This window comes from Bos mutus, chromosome 7 (genome assembly GCF_027580195.1).
Source record: "Bos mutus isolate GX-2022 chromosome 7, NWIPB_WYAK_1.1, whole genome shotgun sequence".
In the NCBI taxonomy this organism is placed as follows: Eukaryota; Metazoa; Chordata; class Mammalia; order Artiodactyla; family Bovidae; genus Bos; species Bos mutus.
In genome coordinates, this window is record NC_091623.1 from 52,242,858 (window position 1) to 52,256,994 (window position 14,137).

The 14,137-nt window shown below is 45.8% G+C and overlaps 1 protein-coding gene across 1 annotated transcript in view; it reads left to right on the forward strand.

Annotated features, from left to right (window-relative positions):
* The window catches only part of CACNA1A (calcium voltage-gated channel subunit alpha1 A), a 253,453-nt gene that overhangs the window by 62,432 nt on the left and 176,884 nt on the right, over positions 1-14,137 (forward strand).

Genomic DNA, 14,137 nt, shown 5'->3' on the forward strand with positions numbered 1-14,137 from the left:
ACTCCAGGAGTTATGGCATATCTTTTGCGTCATAGCTCTGAGTGGACTAAAACTCCATTGAAATCAGCTTCGCTAGCTACCTTGCATCAATAAAGTGGTATAAGTATGAACAGATTTGTGCAGAAGGTGGAGAGCCTGCTCAAGGATGTGTTCTCAGGCTTACTGTGTGTGGTTTTACACAGAACCAGGCAGCTGGAGTACATTTTCTTTTTTAAAAAAATTTCTTATTTATTTTGGCTGGGCTGGGTCTTTTTCGCTGTGCGAGGGCTTTTGAGTGAGTGGGGGCTACTCTTTCGTTGTGGTGTGTGGGCTTCTCATTGTAGTGGCTTCTCTACAATGTAGAAGAAGACCACTAAAGGGAACGATAGGAAGAACTGACCTCGCTATTCAAGTGTTATATTCTTCCTTTTTCTTTTTATATATGTGCTAATTCCATATTGATGATTGCATGCAGGCTTCAGTAGTTGCAGCTCTTGGGCCCCAGAGCACAGGTTTAGTAGTTGTGACACTCAGGCTTAGTTGCGCCGCAGCCTGTGGGATCTTCCTACACCAGGGATTGAATCTGTCCCCTGCATTGGCAGGTGGATTCTTATCCACTGTACCACCAGGGAAGTCCTGGAGTACATTTTCTTTCTTTTTATTTTATTTAAAAAAAATTTTTTTTAGGAGTACATTTTCTAAGTGTATAATTCACCTATGTGTAAATCTCTTTTGGAGACATCATGACTAACGAGTATCGAATACTTTGCTCCCAAGACTGCCTTCAGCCTTATGAAGCTTTGATTTCAGAAGTCAAGTTTTTTTAGGTGGTATTGAAGGGACATAGGCTGTGGGTTGTTTTGTTTTCACTGCTCACGGGCACATTTGGAGACCACCCACAGAATTTCAGGACATGAAACTCTGGCATCAGGGACAGAGGCAGGAAGGAAACCCAAGATTCTTAAGTCTTGCTCTGGGCATGAAAATGTGGCTGGTGCTGTTTCTTTTGCTTCATGTTGGTATTCTAGAGATTATAGGATATTAATAAGATTTAACGGACAGAAGGGATCAGACTGGGAGGTCTTCATAAACTAAACTGAGGAGTTTATACTGATAGGAAGTAGCCTGGATGTTTTCAAAGAAGAAACTGCAAAGTGTGTAGCAGAATCACATCTTATGCAAATTTGACTTTCACAAAATCATCAATATGTAATTAGCACATATATAAAAAGAAAAAGGAAGAATATAGTGATTGAATAGTGAGGTCATTTCTCCCAATCATTCCATTTAGTGAACTTTTTCCAAAGAGTCAGCTGAAACCATTCATAGATCCTAGTACATCAGTTTGGAATGCTTTTTTTCTGTAAGTAACAGTAGAGACAACTTTCACATTAGAGGCTTTTGTCACCTGACTTGGAAATCCACAAGTCAGTGGACCAGGACTAGTGAATGGCCCAGTGATGTTGTTCTACCTTCCTCAGGGTGTCGTATTTTTACTTCAGGCTTTCTTGCCTCGAGGTTGCAAAGTGGCTGTCATGTCTCCTTCTCTCACAGCTTCATCCAAAATTAGAAATATAATGGTAGAAAGAGAAAACCTCCATTGGAGGCTTTTCTCTTTTTAATCCAGGAAATCTTCCCCAGAAGTTCCCAGCAGGCTTCCCCCTACATCTTATTGGTCATAACTGGGTCACATGACCATTTCTAGCTTCAGGAAAGACCAGAAACATGAATCCCTAGCACTTTTGCTATTTTGGGAGACTGGCTCTGCCTGTAGAAAAGATGGGAGAGGGAAATGGCTGTGACAGCAGTGTCCGATGTGGCATGCTATTCTAATTCTTTTGTATTGCACATTATATACACTTATTACTGCTCAGGTTTAACCACACAAAACTGTACTTCGTGGATCATTTAAGAGTTTTTCAAATGTATTTTTGAAGTATATACAATTTTTCCTTTCTGCACTGACTTCAGAACCATAACTCTCCCATGTAAGACAAAATATCAGTTTGGAGATGTGGATTCAAACCCTGACTCTGCCACTAAGATACGTGACTCTGGGAAATGACTTATTCCACTTAGTCCTTATTTTACTTATTTGTTAAGCGAGGCTCGTCTTAACACCTCTTTGGGCTGAGGTGAAGATTTGTTGTTGTTCAGTTGCTTAGTTGTGTCCAGCTCTTTGCAACCTCACGTACAGATAGCACGCCAGGCTCCTCTGTCCTCCACTATCTCCTGGAGTTTGCTTAGATTCATGTCCATTACTTGGTAAAGATTAGATGGGATAATTCTTAGTCCATAATAGAGTCTCAATAAAATACAGTCAAGAGGAAGAGGGAGAAGGGGGAGGAGGAAGAGAAGGGAAAAGGGCAGAAGAGGAGGAGGTTCCTGACTGTGATGGACTAAGTCCCTTGAGATGATTCTAAGTCTGGGATGATTTGGGACTCACTTAGTGGCAATAGGAAGGAAAAGATGGACTTAAGGTCTAGTTCACCAGGAAAAAGAACATTCCAGAACATGACTATCAACTATTTTTTTATTTTTTCAGTTGAAATATAGCTGATTTACAGTATTGTGGCTGTTGAATTTTTATTTATTTTGGGCTATGCTAGGTCTTCATTCCTTCACTCGGGCTTTCCTCTAGCTGCAGTGAGCGGGGGCGACCCTTTGCAGTGCGTGGGCTTCTCATTGTGGGGGCTTCTCGTTGTGGAGCTTGGGCTCTAGGGCACATGGGCTTCGGTAGTTGTGGTGCGTGGGCTCAGTAGTTACGGCTCGAGGACTCTAGAGTGCAGGCTCGGTAGTTGAGGTGCACTGGCTTAATCGCTCCATGGCATGTGGGATCTTCCCGGACCAGGGATGGAACCCGTGTCCCCTGAATTGGCAGGCAGATTCTTTACTGCTGGACTACCAGGGAAGTCCTCAGCTGACTACTGACTGGTATGATGGTGCTGCCATTGCAGGAGTACAGGATGCTTCTAGTGAGAAGAACTTCTTTCAGTCATGTTGAGGTCCCTGCAAGACATCAAAGCAGAAATATTGCTTTGCAGACAGATGGGGATATGTTTAAAGCTTGACTGCCTGTCCAGATTTGAGAGTCATCCACAGAAAAGGTTGGTTAAAGCTGAAAGTGACTGAGCCCTGTAGGTGTGATGGTGTCACAGACAGGAACACAGGGTCAGAGGGGCACCCACAGCTAGGGAACAGAGGGAGAAAGAGGAACAGAGAAGGAAGCAGACGTGGTAGACAGGTAGTTAGGAAGACAGACCAGCTGTGTTGATTGCAGCAGAAGAGACAAGAAAATCCCTCGGGCTTTGGGGCTTTCTACTGACATACCTCGGAGATATCGTGGGTTCAGTTCCAGGCCACCACAATAAAGTAAATAGTGCAGTAAAGTGAGTCACATGACTTTTTTGGTTTCCCAGTACATGTGAAAATTATTTTCGCACTATACTGGTGGTCTATGAAGAGTGCACTAGCATTCTATCTTTTTTCCATGTTGTTGAATGTATCAGAGCTTTTTAAGTTTTTTAAATCTTTATTGGAATATAATTGCTTTACACTGTTAGTTTCTGCTGTACAACGAAGTGAATCAGCTGTAAGGATACATATATCCCCTCCTCCTTGAGCCTCCCTCCAGTCTCCCCATCCTACCCCTCTAGGTCATCACAGAGCACCGAGCTGAGTTCCCGGTGCTACACAGCAACTTCCCACTAGCTAGCTATTTTACACATGGTAGTAAATATATGTCAGTGCAATAGCATTCTATTTTAAAAATGTACATACCTTAATTTTAAAATATTTTATTGCTAAAAAATGCTGACCATCCAAGTAGTAACATCAAAGAGCCCTGATCACAGATCCCCATGCCAAATATATTATGTTAATAATATTGTATGTGTTATTATTAATAATGAAAAGTTTGAAATACTGTAAGAATTATCAAAATATGACACAGAGGCATGACGTGAGAAAATGCTTTTGGAAGAAATGGCAATAGATTTGCTCAATGCAGGGTTCCTACAAGCCTCCAATTTGTAAAAAATGCAATGTCTCCAAAGCACAATAAAATGAAGTATTTCTGAAAAGGGGCTTCCTCTATAGCTCAGCAGTAAAGAATCTGCCTGCCAATGCAGGAGACATGGGTTCAATCCTTGGGTCAGGAAGATCCCCTGGAGAAGGAATTGACAACCCACTCCAGTATTCTTGCCTGGGAAATCCCATGGAGTGGGGTGCCTGACAGGCCTCATTCCATAGCGTCGCAAAGAGTCAGACATGCCTGAGGGACCGAGCATACACATATATGCCTAAATATGAGAGAAAAAGAGGGTTGTTTATAGGGAATTTTGGGGTGCATGAAATTTTGGCAGCAGATGTCTGATTGAAAAGGAAAGTAAGCAATAAGTCTAACTCATTCAGGAAGCTTGTCAAAGACAGGAAGAAAGAAAACATTTGGTCATTCCTACCATCTCTGCCCAAGATATGATGGGTTAGGTGGTCTCATTGGAGAATAGCTCAATTTCCTGGGCCTTTTTCCTCTCCTTAAAATTTTGTATCAGAAGTGTTAGATCGTAGGCATGTTTAGAAAGATGAAGAAAATGAGCATCACATATGTATTGTGTGCTGTGCTAAGTCACTTCAGTCGTATCCAACTCTTTGCGACCCCATGGGGTAGCCCGCCAGGCTTCTCTGTCCATGGGATTCTCCAGGCAAGGGTACTGGAGTGGATTACCGCCTCCTCCTTTAGGGGATCTTCCCGACCCAGGGGCTGAATCCACCACTCTTAAGTCTCTGGCATTGACAGGCAGGTTCTTTACCACTAGCACCACCTGGGAAGCCCATATTATTATATATCTCTTCATAAATAAAATTCTGGTTATATTATACCATGGTGACTAAGACCACGGGCTTTGGAATTGGAACAGATTTAAAACCCAGCCCTATTGTATCCAAGTTGTGTGGCCTTGGGCAAGTGACTATATCTCTCTGAATGTTAGCTTCTTCAGATGAAAAACAGGAGTAATGATACTCCCTTCCCATGTAGAGTTGTTTCTAAAGGTTTAATGTGTTACTGTCTGACACATTGTGCATTGAGTGTATGTATGATATTTACCAATGGTTGGTCTGAAGAAAGAGGAAGGGATATGACGCTTCTTTGGACCTCAGCTTCCTCATCTGTGAAATGGGAATAATGATTGTACCTACCTATCAGGTACGATTCAATGAGATAATAGTTGTAAAACACTTAGAAACTGGCAGAGAGTAAGTGCTCAATATTAGCTATTATAAGACTAATAACTATAATTATAGTGATGATAATAATTATTACTACTGCTCCAGGCACAGTTCGATAGACTAGCAAGTTAACTGTAGAGAACATTTGCTCTTATTAGTTGGGGACTCAAATTCCAATCTCTTCTTCCAGTCTGGGGAGAAGCCCCCCCCTTTGTGTGCCATCCTGCTGAACCACTGGGCCTCATACTCACAAGCTGAAGGTTGAAGCAGGGGGATGTCTTCCTCTCTCCATCCCTTGGTAGTCAAGGCATGTGAGTTAACCTCAGCCAGTCCCAAGCTTCCTCCCTCAGGAATGTGAAAATGGAGTAAGTGCTTCCCCAGTGGCTCAGTGGCAAAGAATCTGCCTGCAGGGTAGGAGATGCAGGCTTGATCCCTGGGTTGGGAATACCCCTGGAGAAGGAAATGGCAACCCACCCCAATTTTCTTGCCTGGAGAATCCCATGGACAAAGGAGCCTGGTATGTTATAGTCCTATAGTCCATGGGGTCGCAAAACGAGTTGGACATGACTTAGCAACTAAACCTCTGACTCAATCATAAAGGATGGTTCTGGATTCCTTCATGGTAGCCTGCTGCAATGAGGGTTAGTCTGGCTGTATTTTTCCTGCTGATTGTCCAAGCCCCCTCCTCTGGCCTCTTGATAATTATCATCTGAGCTTCCTAAAAATCCCTTTTATGCCTAAGACATCTGGTCAGTTTTTAGGTTTTGCAACCCAGAACCCAGACCAACCTTGAGACAAGGATTTGAGGGCCAGTGGTTGTATGCCGATGCCAGGAAACGAAGGAGAGGAGAGGGCTCAAATAATGAAGATGAGGCAGCCAGTAGAACAATCCAGCCAGTCAGTGCAAGGGGTGCAGGTTCGATTCCTGGTCGGTGAGCTAAGATCCCACAGGCCTTGCGGCCAAAAAACCAAACCATAAAACAGAAGCAGTATTGTAACAAATACAATAAAAACTTTAAAAATGATACACATTTTTTTAATGCTAAAATTTTTAAAAATTTAAAGAAAAGAAAAATAAACAAACAAAAAAAAAGGTTGGATTAGCAAATGAGTTAATATGGGCAACTGGGCTTCCCTGGTGGCTCAGCGGTAAAGAATCTGCCTGCAGTGTAGGAGATGCAGGAGACATGGGTTTGATCCCTGGGTCAGAAAGATCCCCTGGAGGAGGGCAGGGCAATCCACTCCAGTATTCTTGCCTGGAGAGTCCCATGGACAGAGGAGTCTAGTGGGCTGCAGTCTGTAAGGTCACACTGAGTCGGACACGACTCAAGCAACTTAGCTTGCACATGTGGGCAACTAGCTCTTGTTTAATCTCTCTGAAGAACATTGTGAGGCCAAGTGGAACATGCCCCACAGAGTCAGCCCACCAGAGAAGTGAGGGAACTGGACTGTGGGAGGCCTTCTGGGGTGTGAGCTCTCTAGTTCTCCGGGCTTACTCCGCACTTGGGTTGAGCATGCTTCTGTGGCCAGGAAGTCGTAGCTGTTCACAGTGAAGTGTGGGACACAGGCATGGCAGCCACGGTTTCTGCCTTGCTGGCCACACTCTCTTCGTCCTGCTGTGAATTGTTGCTCAACTGCTTATGTCTCCTGGTGAAACGGTTGGAGAATCAGTTCATCCGTAAGCCTCACCCGTTTGGCCCCAAATACAAAGTGAGAAAACAGGTGCTGCTCTGTAGGGAAGGGAGAAATAAGGGGTGGCTGAAAGCCTGACCCTTGTTTTTTGGGGAGTTTTGGCTCCATCCATATTCCTGAGACAGAGCACTCCCTCTCCTTCCTGGCCTGGGTCACAGGATTTCAGTGCAGAGAAGAACAGAGGCCAGCGTGAATTAAAGGCATGGAAATTCAAAGCAGAAGAGTCCAACAGGATTCAGGTGGATCCAGGACCCAGGATTGGGGATGAGTTAGCAGTGTTTTTTTACTGACTTTGGCTGGCAATAATGAGAAGAATTTGTCCCCGGAAGGGAGAAATGAGCAAACTGGGCTTTTCTCACTGGGAGGTGAGAATTGCATCAGCAGGGTAGCCTCTGCACCAAGGATGGCACAGCAACCTGTGTCTTCATGCCTGAAAAAGGAAGAAGTGTGGGTCCTCTGTTCCTATTGTGGCATCTTGCTGCTGCTGCTGCTGCTGCTAAGTCGCTTCAGTCGTGTCCGACTCTGTGCGACCCCATAGACGGCAGCCCACCAGGCTCCCCCGTCCCTGGGATTCTCCAGGCAAGAACACTGGAGTGGGTTGCCATTTCCTTCTCCAATGCATGAAAGTGAAAAGTGAAAGTGAAGTCGCTCAGTCGTGTCGGACTCTTCGCGACCCCATGGACTGCAGCCTACCAGGCTCCTCCGTCCATGGTATTTTCCAGGCAGGAGTACTGGAGTCGGTGGCATCTTTTGTGGCCTAGAAACAGGGCCACGTTTGAAAGCTGTGTTAGGAGTGCATTCAGTGACATGGAACAGAAAATTAAAACTCGTGGAGGCTTAAACAAAGCAAACAATATTCATTCTTACCTTGCAAAATGTCTGGGTGGGTACTGGTTGGCATCTCTAATATGCCTGGCCTTTACCTCGTGGTTGCAGAATGGTTGCCAGAGCTCCTAGCATCACGTCCACATTCAAGACAAGGGAAGAAGCAGGCTGGCAGTTTAGGTGAGACTTAGCTGTGTGCTTTACCTGGTCTCAGTTGAGCTCATTCAAGCCTCTGTGGTCAACTGTGGGGCAGCTGGGTGGCTCTCCTGTTTAGGTGTTGGCTGGCTGTAGGGCGACCTTGCCTGGGACCACTGTGCTCTGCTCCACGTGGTCTGGTCCTCCCACAGGCTAGCTTGAGCTTGTTCACACGGAAGAAGCAGGGTTCTAGGAGAAAGAGGAAGCACATGGGGTCTCTGGAGAGCTAGTCTAAGGAATGGACACCCTCAATTTGGCCACTGTTGGGCAAAACAAACGAGTCTAGTCCAGATTCAAGGGGTAGGGGGCGGGGGGAGGTTGGGGGAAGAAATAATACATAATATCACAAAGGGTATGTATCCAAGAATGTACTTACTAGGGCCATTGTGGCCCCAATTCCTGTCCCGTGAGGCCTTCTGCCCCCTTTCATTTCATTCCTGACTCTTAGCGAGAAATGAGGATGATGTACTATTATTACCATGTCAGTCTCCTTTGCAGTGTAAAGGAGAGAATATGCCAGCAAAGGCTGTGCCCAGAGTCCAGGGCCTGTCATACAATCACCTGGGAATTAAAGGTGGGAAAGATTACAAGCCTCTTCAGATTCCTTCCGCTTTTATCAAATCTCAACTTGGTATCTGAGTTCTGAGCCCTCGTGGGTGGCTAAAGCAAGATAAAAGATTTCTTGCCTGCCATGTTGACCCGGCATAGTTCACAGTCATGCAGCCCAGCTCCCTATGTTAACGGGGGCTTTTGATTTCATTTTTCCTTTTAAATGTCACTCACTGCTGATTATAGCTGGATGGAAAACTTATTCTGACTCTGTCAGCTCAGAGGGACAGAGGCCAGGCTGGTGAGCGTCTACTTGGAGACCTTTTTGTCCATCCCAATGCTTTCTTTTGGTTTCTGCCTTCTTTTTTGTAACTACCCCACCTCTCTTTCCTCTTGCAATTCTAGCTTTATGAGAAGCCAGGCCAGTGGGGGAGATCAAACTCAGAGAAAGGAAATTGGCATTAATTGAGCATCAGCTATGTGCCAGGCCTTTTACATACCTTATCACCTTCAAGCCTCCCTCCAACTCCATAAGTATTATCACAGATGAGGAAAACTAGACTCAAGAGAGGTAAAGTCGCATGTCCAAAGTAACACAGATTGGAGGTCCTAGAGCCAGGATTTTGAATGCAGATCCACCCCATTGTAGAGTTAGGCTTCTTGCTGTCCACTGTTGCAAGTTAGAGGGAGAAGATAAGGAAAGGAATGCCAGCCTCCTCTACCAGCTGTACCTGCCCAGTCACCCTGGGATCTTCGCACACACTATTGCCTGTGTCTGGAATATGTTGTCTTCTCTGTGTCTGATTAATTCTTACTCAAACATGATATTCCAAAGGGGAGGGTGGGACAAATTGGAAGATTGGGATTGACATGTATGTATACACTACCGTGTCTAAAATAGATTGCTAGTGGGAAGCTGCTGTATAGCACAGGGAGCTCAGCTCGGTGCTCTGTGATGGCCTAGAGGGGTGGGCTTGGGGGACGGGGGAATGGGAGATTCAAGAGGAAGGGGCTATTTGGATACATAGAGCTGATTCACTTCATTGTACAGCAGAGGCTAACACAACACTGTAAAGCAATTATACTCCAATAAATAAAGTGTGTAACATCCAGATGGCATGAGCCCTGACCAGTTAGGAGGGAGGCTCCCTTTTTGGGCCAAGTGTGGGCCTTTTGTCTTCTGCATCATGGGAAGCTCCAGGAGACTTAGAAAGGGGCTGAGATGCTGGGGAGCACTCACGGGCCTCAGGGAAGTGCATATTTAATGATATAAATGGTCTCTTCCTGGGACTTCCCCTGGTGATCCAGTGGTTTAGAACCTGCCTTCCAATGCCAGGGGACACAGATTCAATCCCTGGTCAGGGAACTAAGATCCCACATATCACTGGGCAGCTAAACCTGCATTCTATAGCTACTGAGCTCCTGTGCTCTAGAGCCCACGTGCCACAGCTAGAGAAGCCCCCGTGTACCACCATTGGAGAAAGACCGCACACTGCAACGAAGGACCTGTGTAGCCCCCGCCAAAAAAAAAAATTGTCTCTTCCTTTAGCAAACCTTCCTGGCCTCCCCACCTAACGGCTACCATGAGGCCAGTTCAGATCTCTTCTTCACGGGCATCTGGTGGTATCTGTGTGAAAACCCTCACCGTTGTTTACTGGGTTAATCGCCTATCTTCTTCCTCTGGAGGACAAACCTAGAACCTAGAACCTAGACCCTAGAACCTAGTACAGAACCTGAGAATGCAGCTCGGTGAACACCTATTGAGTGCAAAAGTGATTGAATGAATGAATAAATGAATGAATGAGTTTATAGCTGGTGTTAGAGAGAACCACACCTTTAAAAAAATTTATTTTTAATTGGAGAACACTTGCTTTGCAATGTTCTGTTGGTTTCTACTGTACAACATGAATCAGCTGCAAGTGTGTCTATATCCCTTCCCTCTTAAGCCTCCCTGCCACCACCCCCACCCCATCCCTCTAGGTCATCACAGAGCGCTGCACCAGGCTCCCTGTGCTGTAGAGCTGCTTCCCTCTAGCTGCCTATTTTACACAGGGCAGTGTATATATGTTGGTGCTCCTCAATTTGTCCCACCCTCTCCATTCCCTACTGTGTCCACAAGCCATTCTCTGTGTCTGTATCTTTATTCCTGTCCTGCAAATGGGCTCATCAGGACCATTTTTCTCCATTTCATTGATCAGTTAGTCACTCAGTCGTGTCCAGCTCTCTGGGACCCATGGACTGTAGCCCACTGGGCTCCTCTGTCCATGGAAGTCTCCAGGCAAGAATACTGGAGGGGGTTGCCATTATATACGTTAATATGTTATTTGTTTTTCTATTTCTGATTTACTTCATTCTGTATAAGAGAATCTAGGTTCATCTACTTCACTACAAGTAGTGAATTTGGATAACTGAGTAATATCCCATTGTCTTCCATGATGGCTCAGCAGGGAAAGAATCTGCCTGCAGTGCGGGAGACATAGAAGACTCAGATGCAGTCTCTGGGTCAGGAACATAACCTGAAGAAGGAAAACGGCAACCAGCTCCAGTATTCTTGCCTGGAGAATCCCGTGGACAGAGGAGCCTTGCGGGCTGTGGTCCACAGGGTTGCAAAGAGCTGGACACGGCTGAAGCGACTTAGCATACACAGTGTTTTCTGCATGCCAGGGGCTTGTCCAAACCCTTTACATAGATCCACTCGTAGGTGCCTTGTGGTGATTCTGAAATTGGGGCCATTAGTATCCCTATTTGTGCCTGAGACCCCAGGGATGAGGTTAATGATCTGACCTGCACCCCTCAATCAGACCAAGGTTGATCTCAGCCCAACTCAGGCCCCGATCCAAGGCTCTGGGTACAAGCTAGTTTCCACATCTCTAGGAGTCCATCTCAGCTGATGTAGGATGTACTGAACTGAGTATGACTCTGACAGAAGAATTCTGGTCATTGTTGCCCAAACCAGCCATCCTCTCCATCTTGGTTAAGACAGCTTCATCATTCCAGGTGCTGGGGCCCCAAACCTCGGGGTCTTTCTCTTGTCTCTTTTTTCCCAATCCCCTGTGACACACATGCTCAGTCACATCCAACTCTCTGTGACCCCGTGGACTGTAGCCCACTGGGCTCCACGGCCCATGGGATTCTCCAGTTAACAATACTGGAGTGGGTTGCCATTCCCTTCTCCAGGGGAATCTTCCTGACCCAGGGACTGAACCTGAGTCTCCTGCATTGGCAGGCAGATCCTTTACCATTTGAACCATTGGGGAAGCCCATTAGCAAATCGTGTTGGCTTCTGCTTCAGCATCCACCCAGAAATCCCCCTGCTTCTCACCATCTTCACAGCCCCACTCTGGTTGTGCCGCCATATCCTGGTCTCTTCATGTCCCCAGTCACCCTTTCCCCCATGATCTATTCCTCTCCCACCCACCATAGAAGCCAGAGGGCGCCTCTGAGTTCCTGAGTCGGTCCATGTTCCTCCTCTGCTCAGAACCCTCTGTGGCACCCACCTTCCTCAGAGAAAAAGCCCAAGTCATTGTCATAACCCACAGGGATCTGCATCCTCTGCCGCATCCTTTGCCCAGCTTCACCTCCCCCTGCTGTGCTCACTCACTCACCCAGATCCAGCCACTTCGGCCTCTTCACTGTTCCTTAAACACACCAGTCATCATCTAGCCTCAGGGCCTTTGCGTGGGCTGTTGCCTCTCACTGGTCTCCACATGACTCCTCATTTGCTCTGGGTCTTTGCTTAAATGTCCTATGACACTGTAGCCACCCCACCCCTCTCCGCCATCTCCATTTTACTGCTCTAATTGGGTGGCAAGGTGCCCAATCCTGCCTGATACTCCAAGGCACTCACCTTCCTCCTCCTGCACACCCTGTTCCGTCTCCTCCTGACCAGCTTGCCTCACTGTTCCTCCTTTCTTTAAAAATTTTAATTACAGTAAAGTATGTAACAAAATTTACCATTGTAACCATTTAAAAAAATTATTGATGTATAGGTAATTTACAATATCTTATTAGTCTCAGGTGTACAGCATGGGGATTCAGAATGTGTGTGTATGTGTGTGTGTGTGTGTGTGTGTGTGTGTGTAGGCTTCCTGCTACTGCTAAGTCACTTCAGTTGTGTCCGACTCTGTGTGACCCCATAGACGGCAGCCCACCAGGCTCCCCCGTCCCTGGGATACTCCAGGCAAGAACACTGGAGTGGGTTGCCATTTCCTTCTCCAATGCATGAAAGTGAAAAGTGAAAGTGAAGTCACTCAGTCATGTCCGACTCTCAGCGACCCCATGGACTGCAGCCTACCAGGCTCCTCCATCCATAGGATTTTCCAGGCAAGAGTACTGGAGTGGGATGCCATTGCCTTCTCTATGTAGGCTTCCTAGGTAGTGGTAAAGAATCCACCTGCCAGTGCAGGAGGCAAGAGACTTGGGGTCGATCCCTGGGTCGGGACGATCCCTTGGAGTAGGAAATGGCAATGTACTACAATATTCTTTACCAGCTGAGCCACAAGGGAAGACTTGCCTTGGAAATCTCATGGACAGTGGAGCCTGGTGGGCTACAGTCCATGGGGTCTCAAAAGAGTCAGACATGACGTAGTGACTAAACAACATCTATAGTCTTTTCTCAGGTTCTTTTTATAGGTTATTACAAAATATTGAGTAGAGTTCCCTGTGCTATACAGTGGGTCCTCACTGGTTACCTATTTTGTACATAGTATTATATATATGTTAATACTAACCTCCTAATTTACCTCCTTCCAACCCCTTTTCCCTTTTAGTAACCGTAAGCTTGTTTTCCATGTCTGTGAGTCTCTTCCTGTTTTAGATTCCTCATATATGCAATATCATTTGGTATTTGTCTTTCTCTGTCTGGCTTACTAAGCTTAGTATGATAATCTCATTTTAACCATTTTTAAGTGTACATTAAAGTTCAGTGGCATTAAGAACATGCACATTGTCATGCAGCCACCACCACCATCCATCCCCAGAACTTTGTCATTTTCCGAAACTGAAGCTCTGTCCCCATTAACACAAACTCCCCGTTCCCCTCCCCCCAGCCCCTGGCAACCCCCATTCTACTTTCTATCTTGTGAATTTGATGCCTCTAGGGACCTCATATGAGTGGAATAACACAGTATTTGTCCATTTTTTTGACTGGCTTATTTCACTGAGGGTAATGTCCTCAAGGTTCATCCATGTTGCAGCGTGTGTCAGAAAGGCTTTCCTTCTTAAGGCAGAATAATATCCCATTGTGTGGATGGACCTCATTTTACTTATCCTGTCGTCCATTAATGGACACTTGGGTTGCTTCCCCCTCTTGGCTATTGCAAAGAATGCTGCAATGCACATTGCTTGTGCAAGGATCTATTTAAGTCCCTGCTTTCAGTTCTTTTGGGTATATACCCAGAAGTAAAATTGCTGGATCATTGTTCTTCCATAAAAAAAAAAAAAAATCAAGATTTTTTTACTCCCTGGGGCCCTAGAGGTCTCATTAGCTAAAGCTTTCCTCCGACCTATTGGAACTAGAAATGGGGTGAGGGGTACAGTGTTGGGGGAGGGGAAGCGGCATCTCTTGTGTTAGCTTTTTTTTAAAATAGACCAGGAGGAAGACCTGTGAAATCTCTCCCACCTCACCCGCTCCAGTATCTCAAAATACCCGCCCTGCTTTAGGAAATGG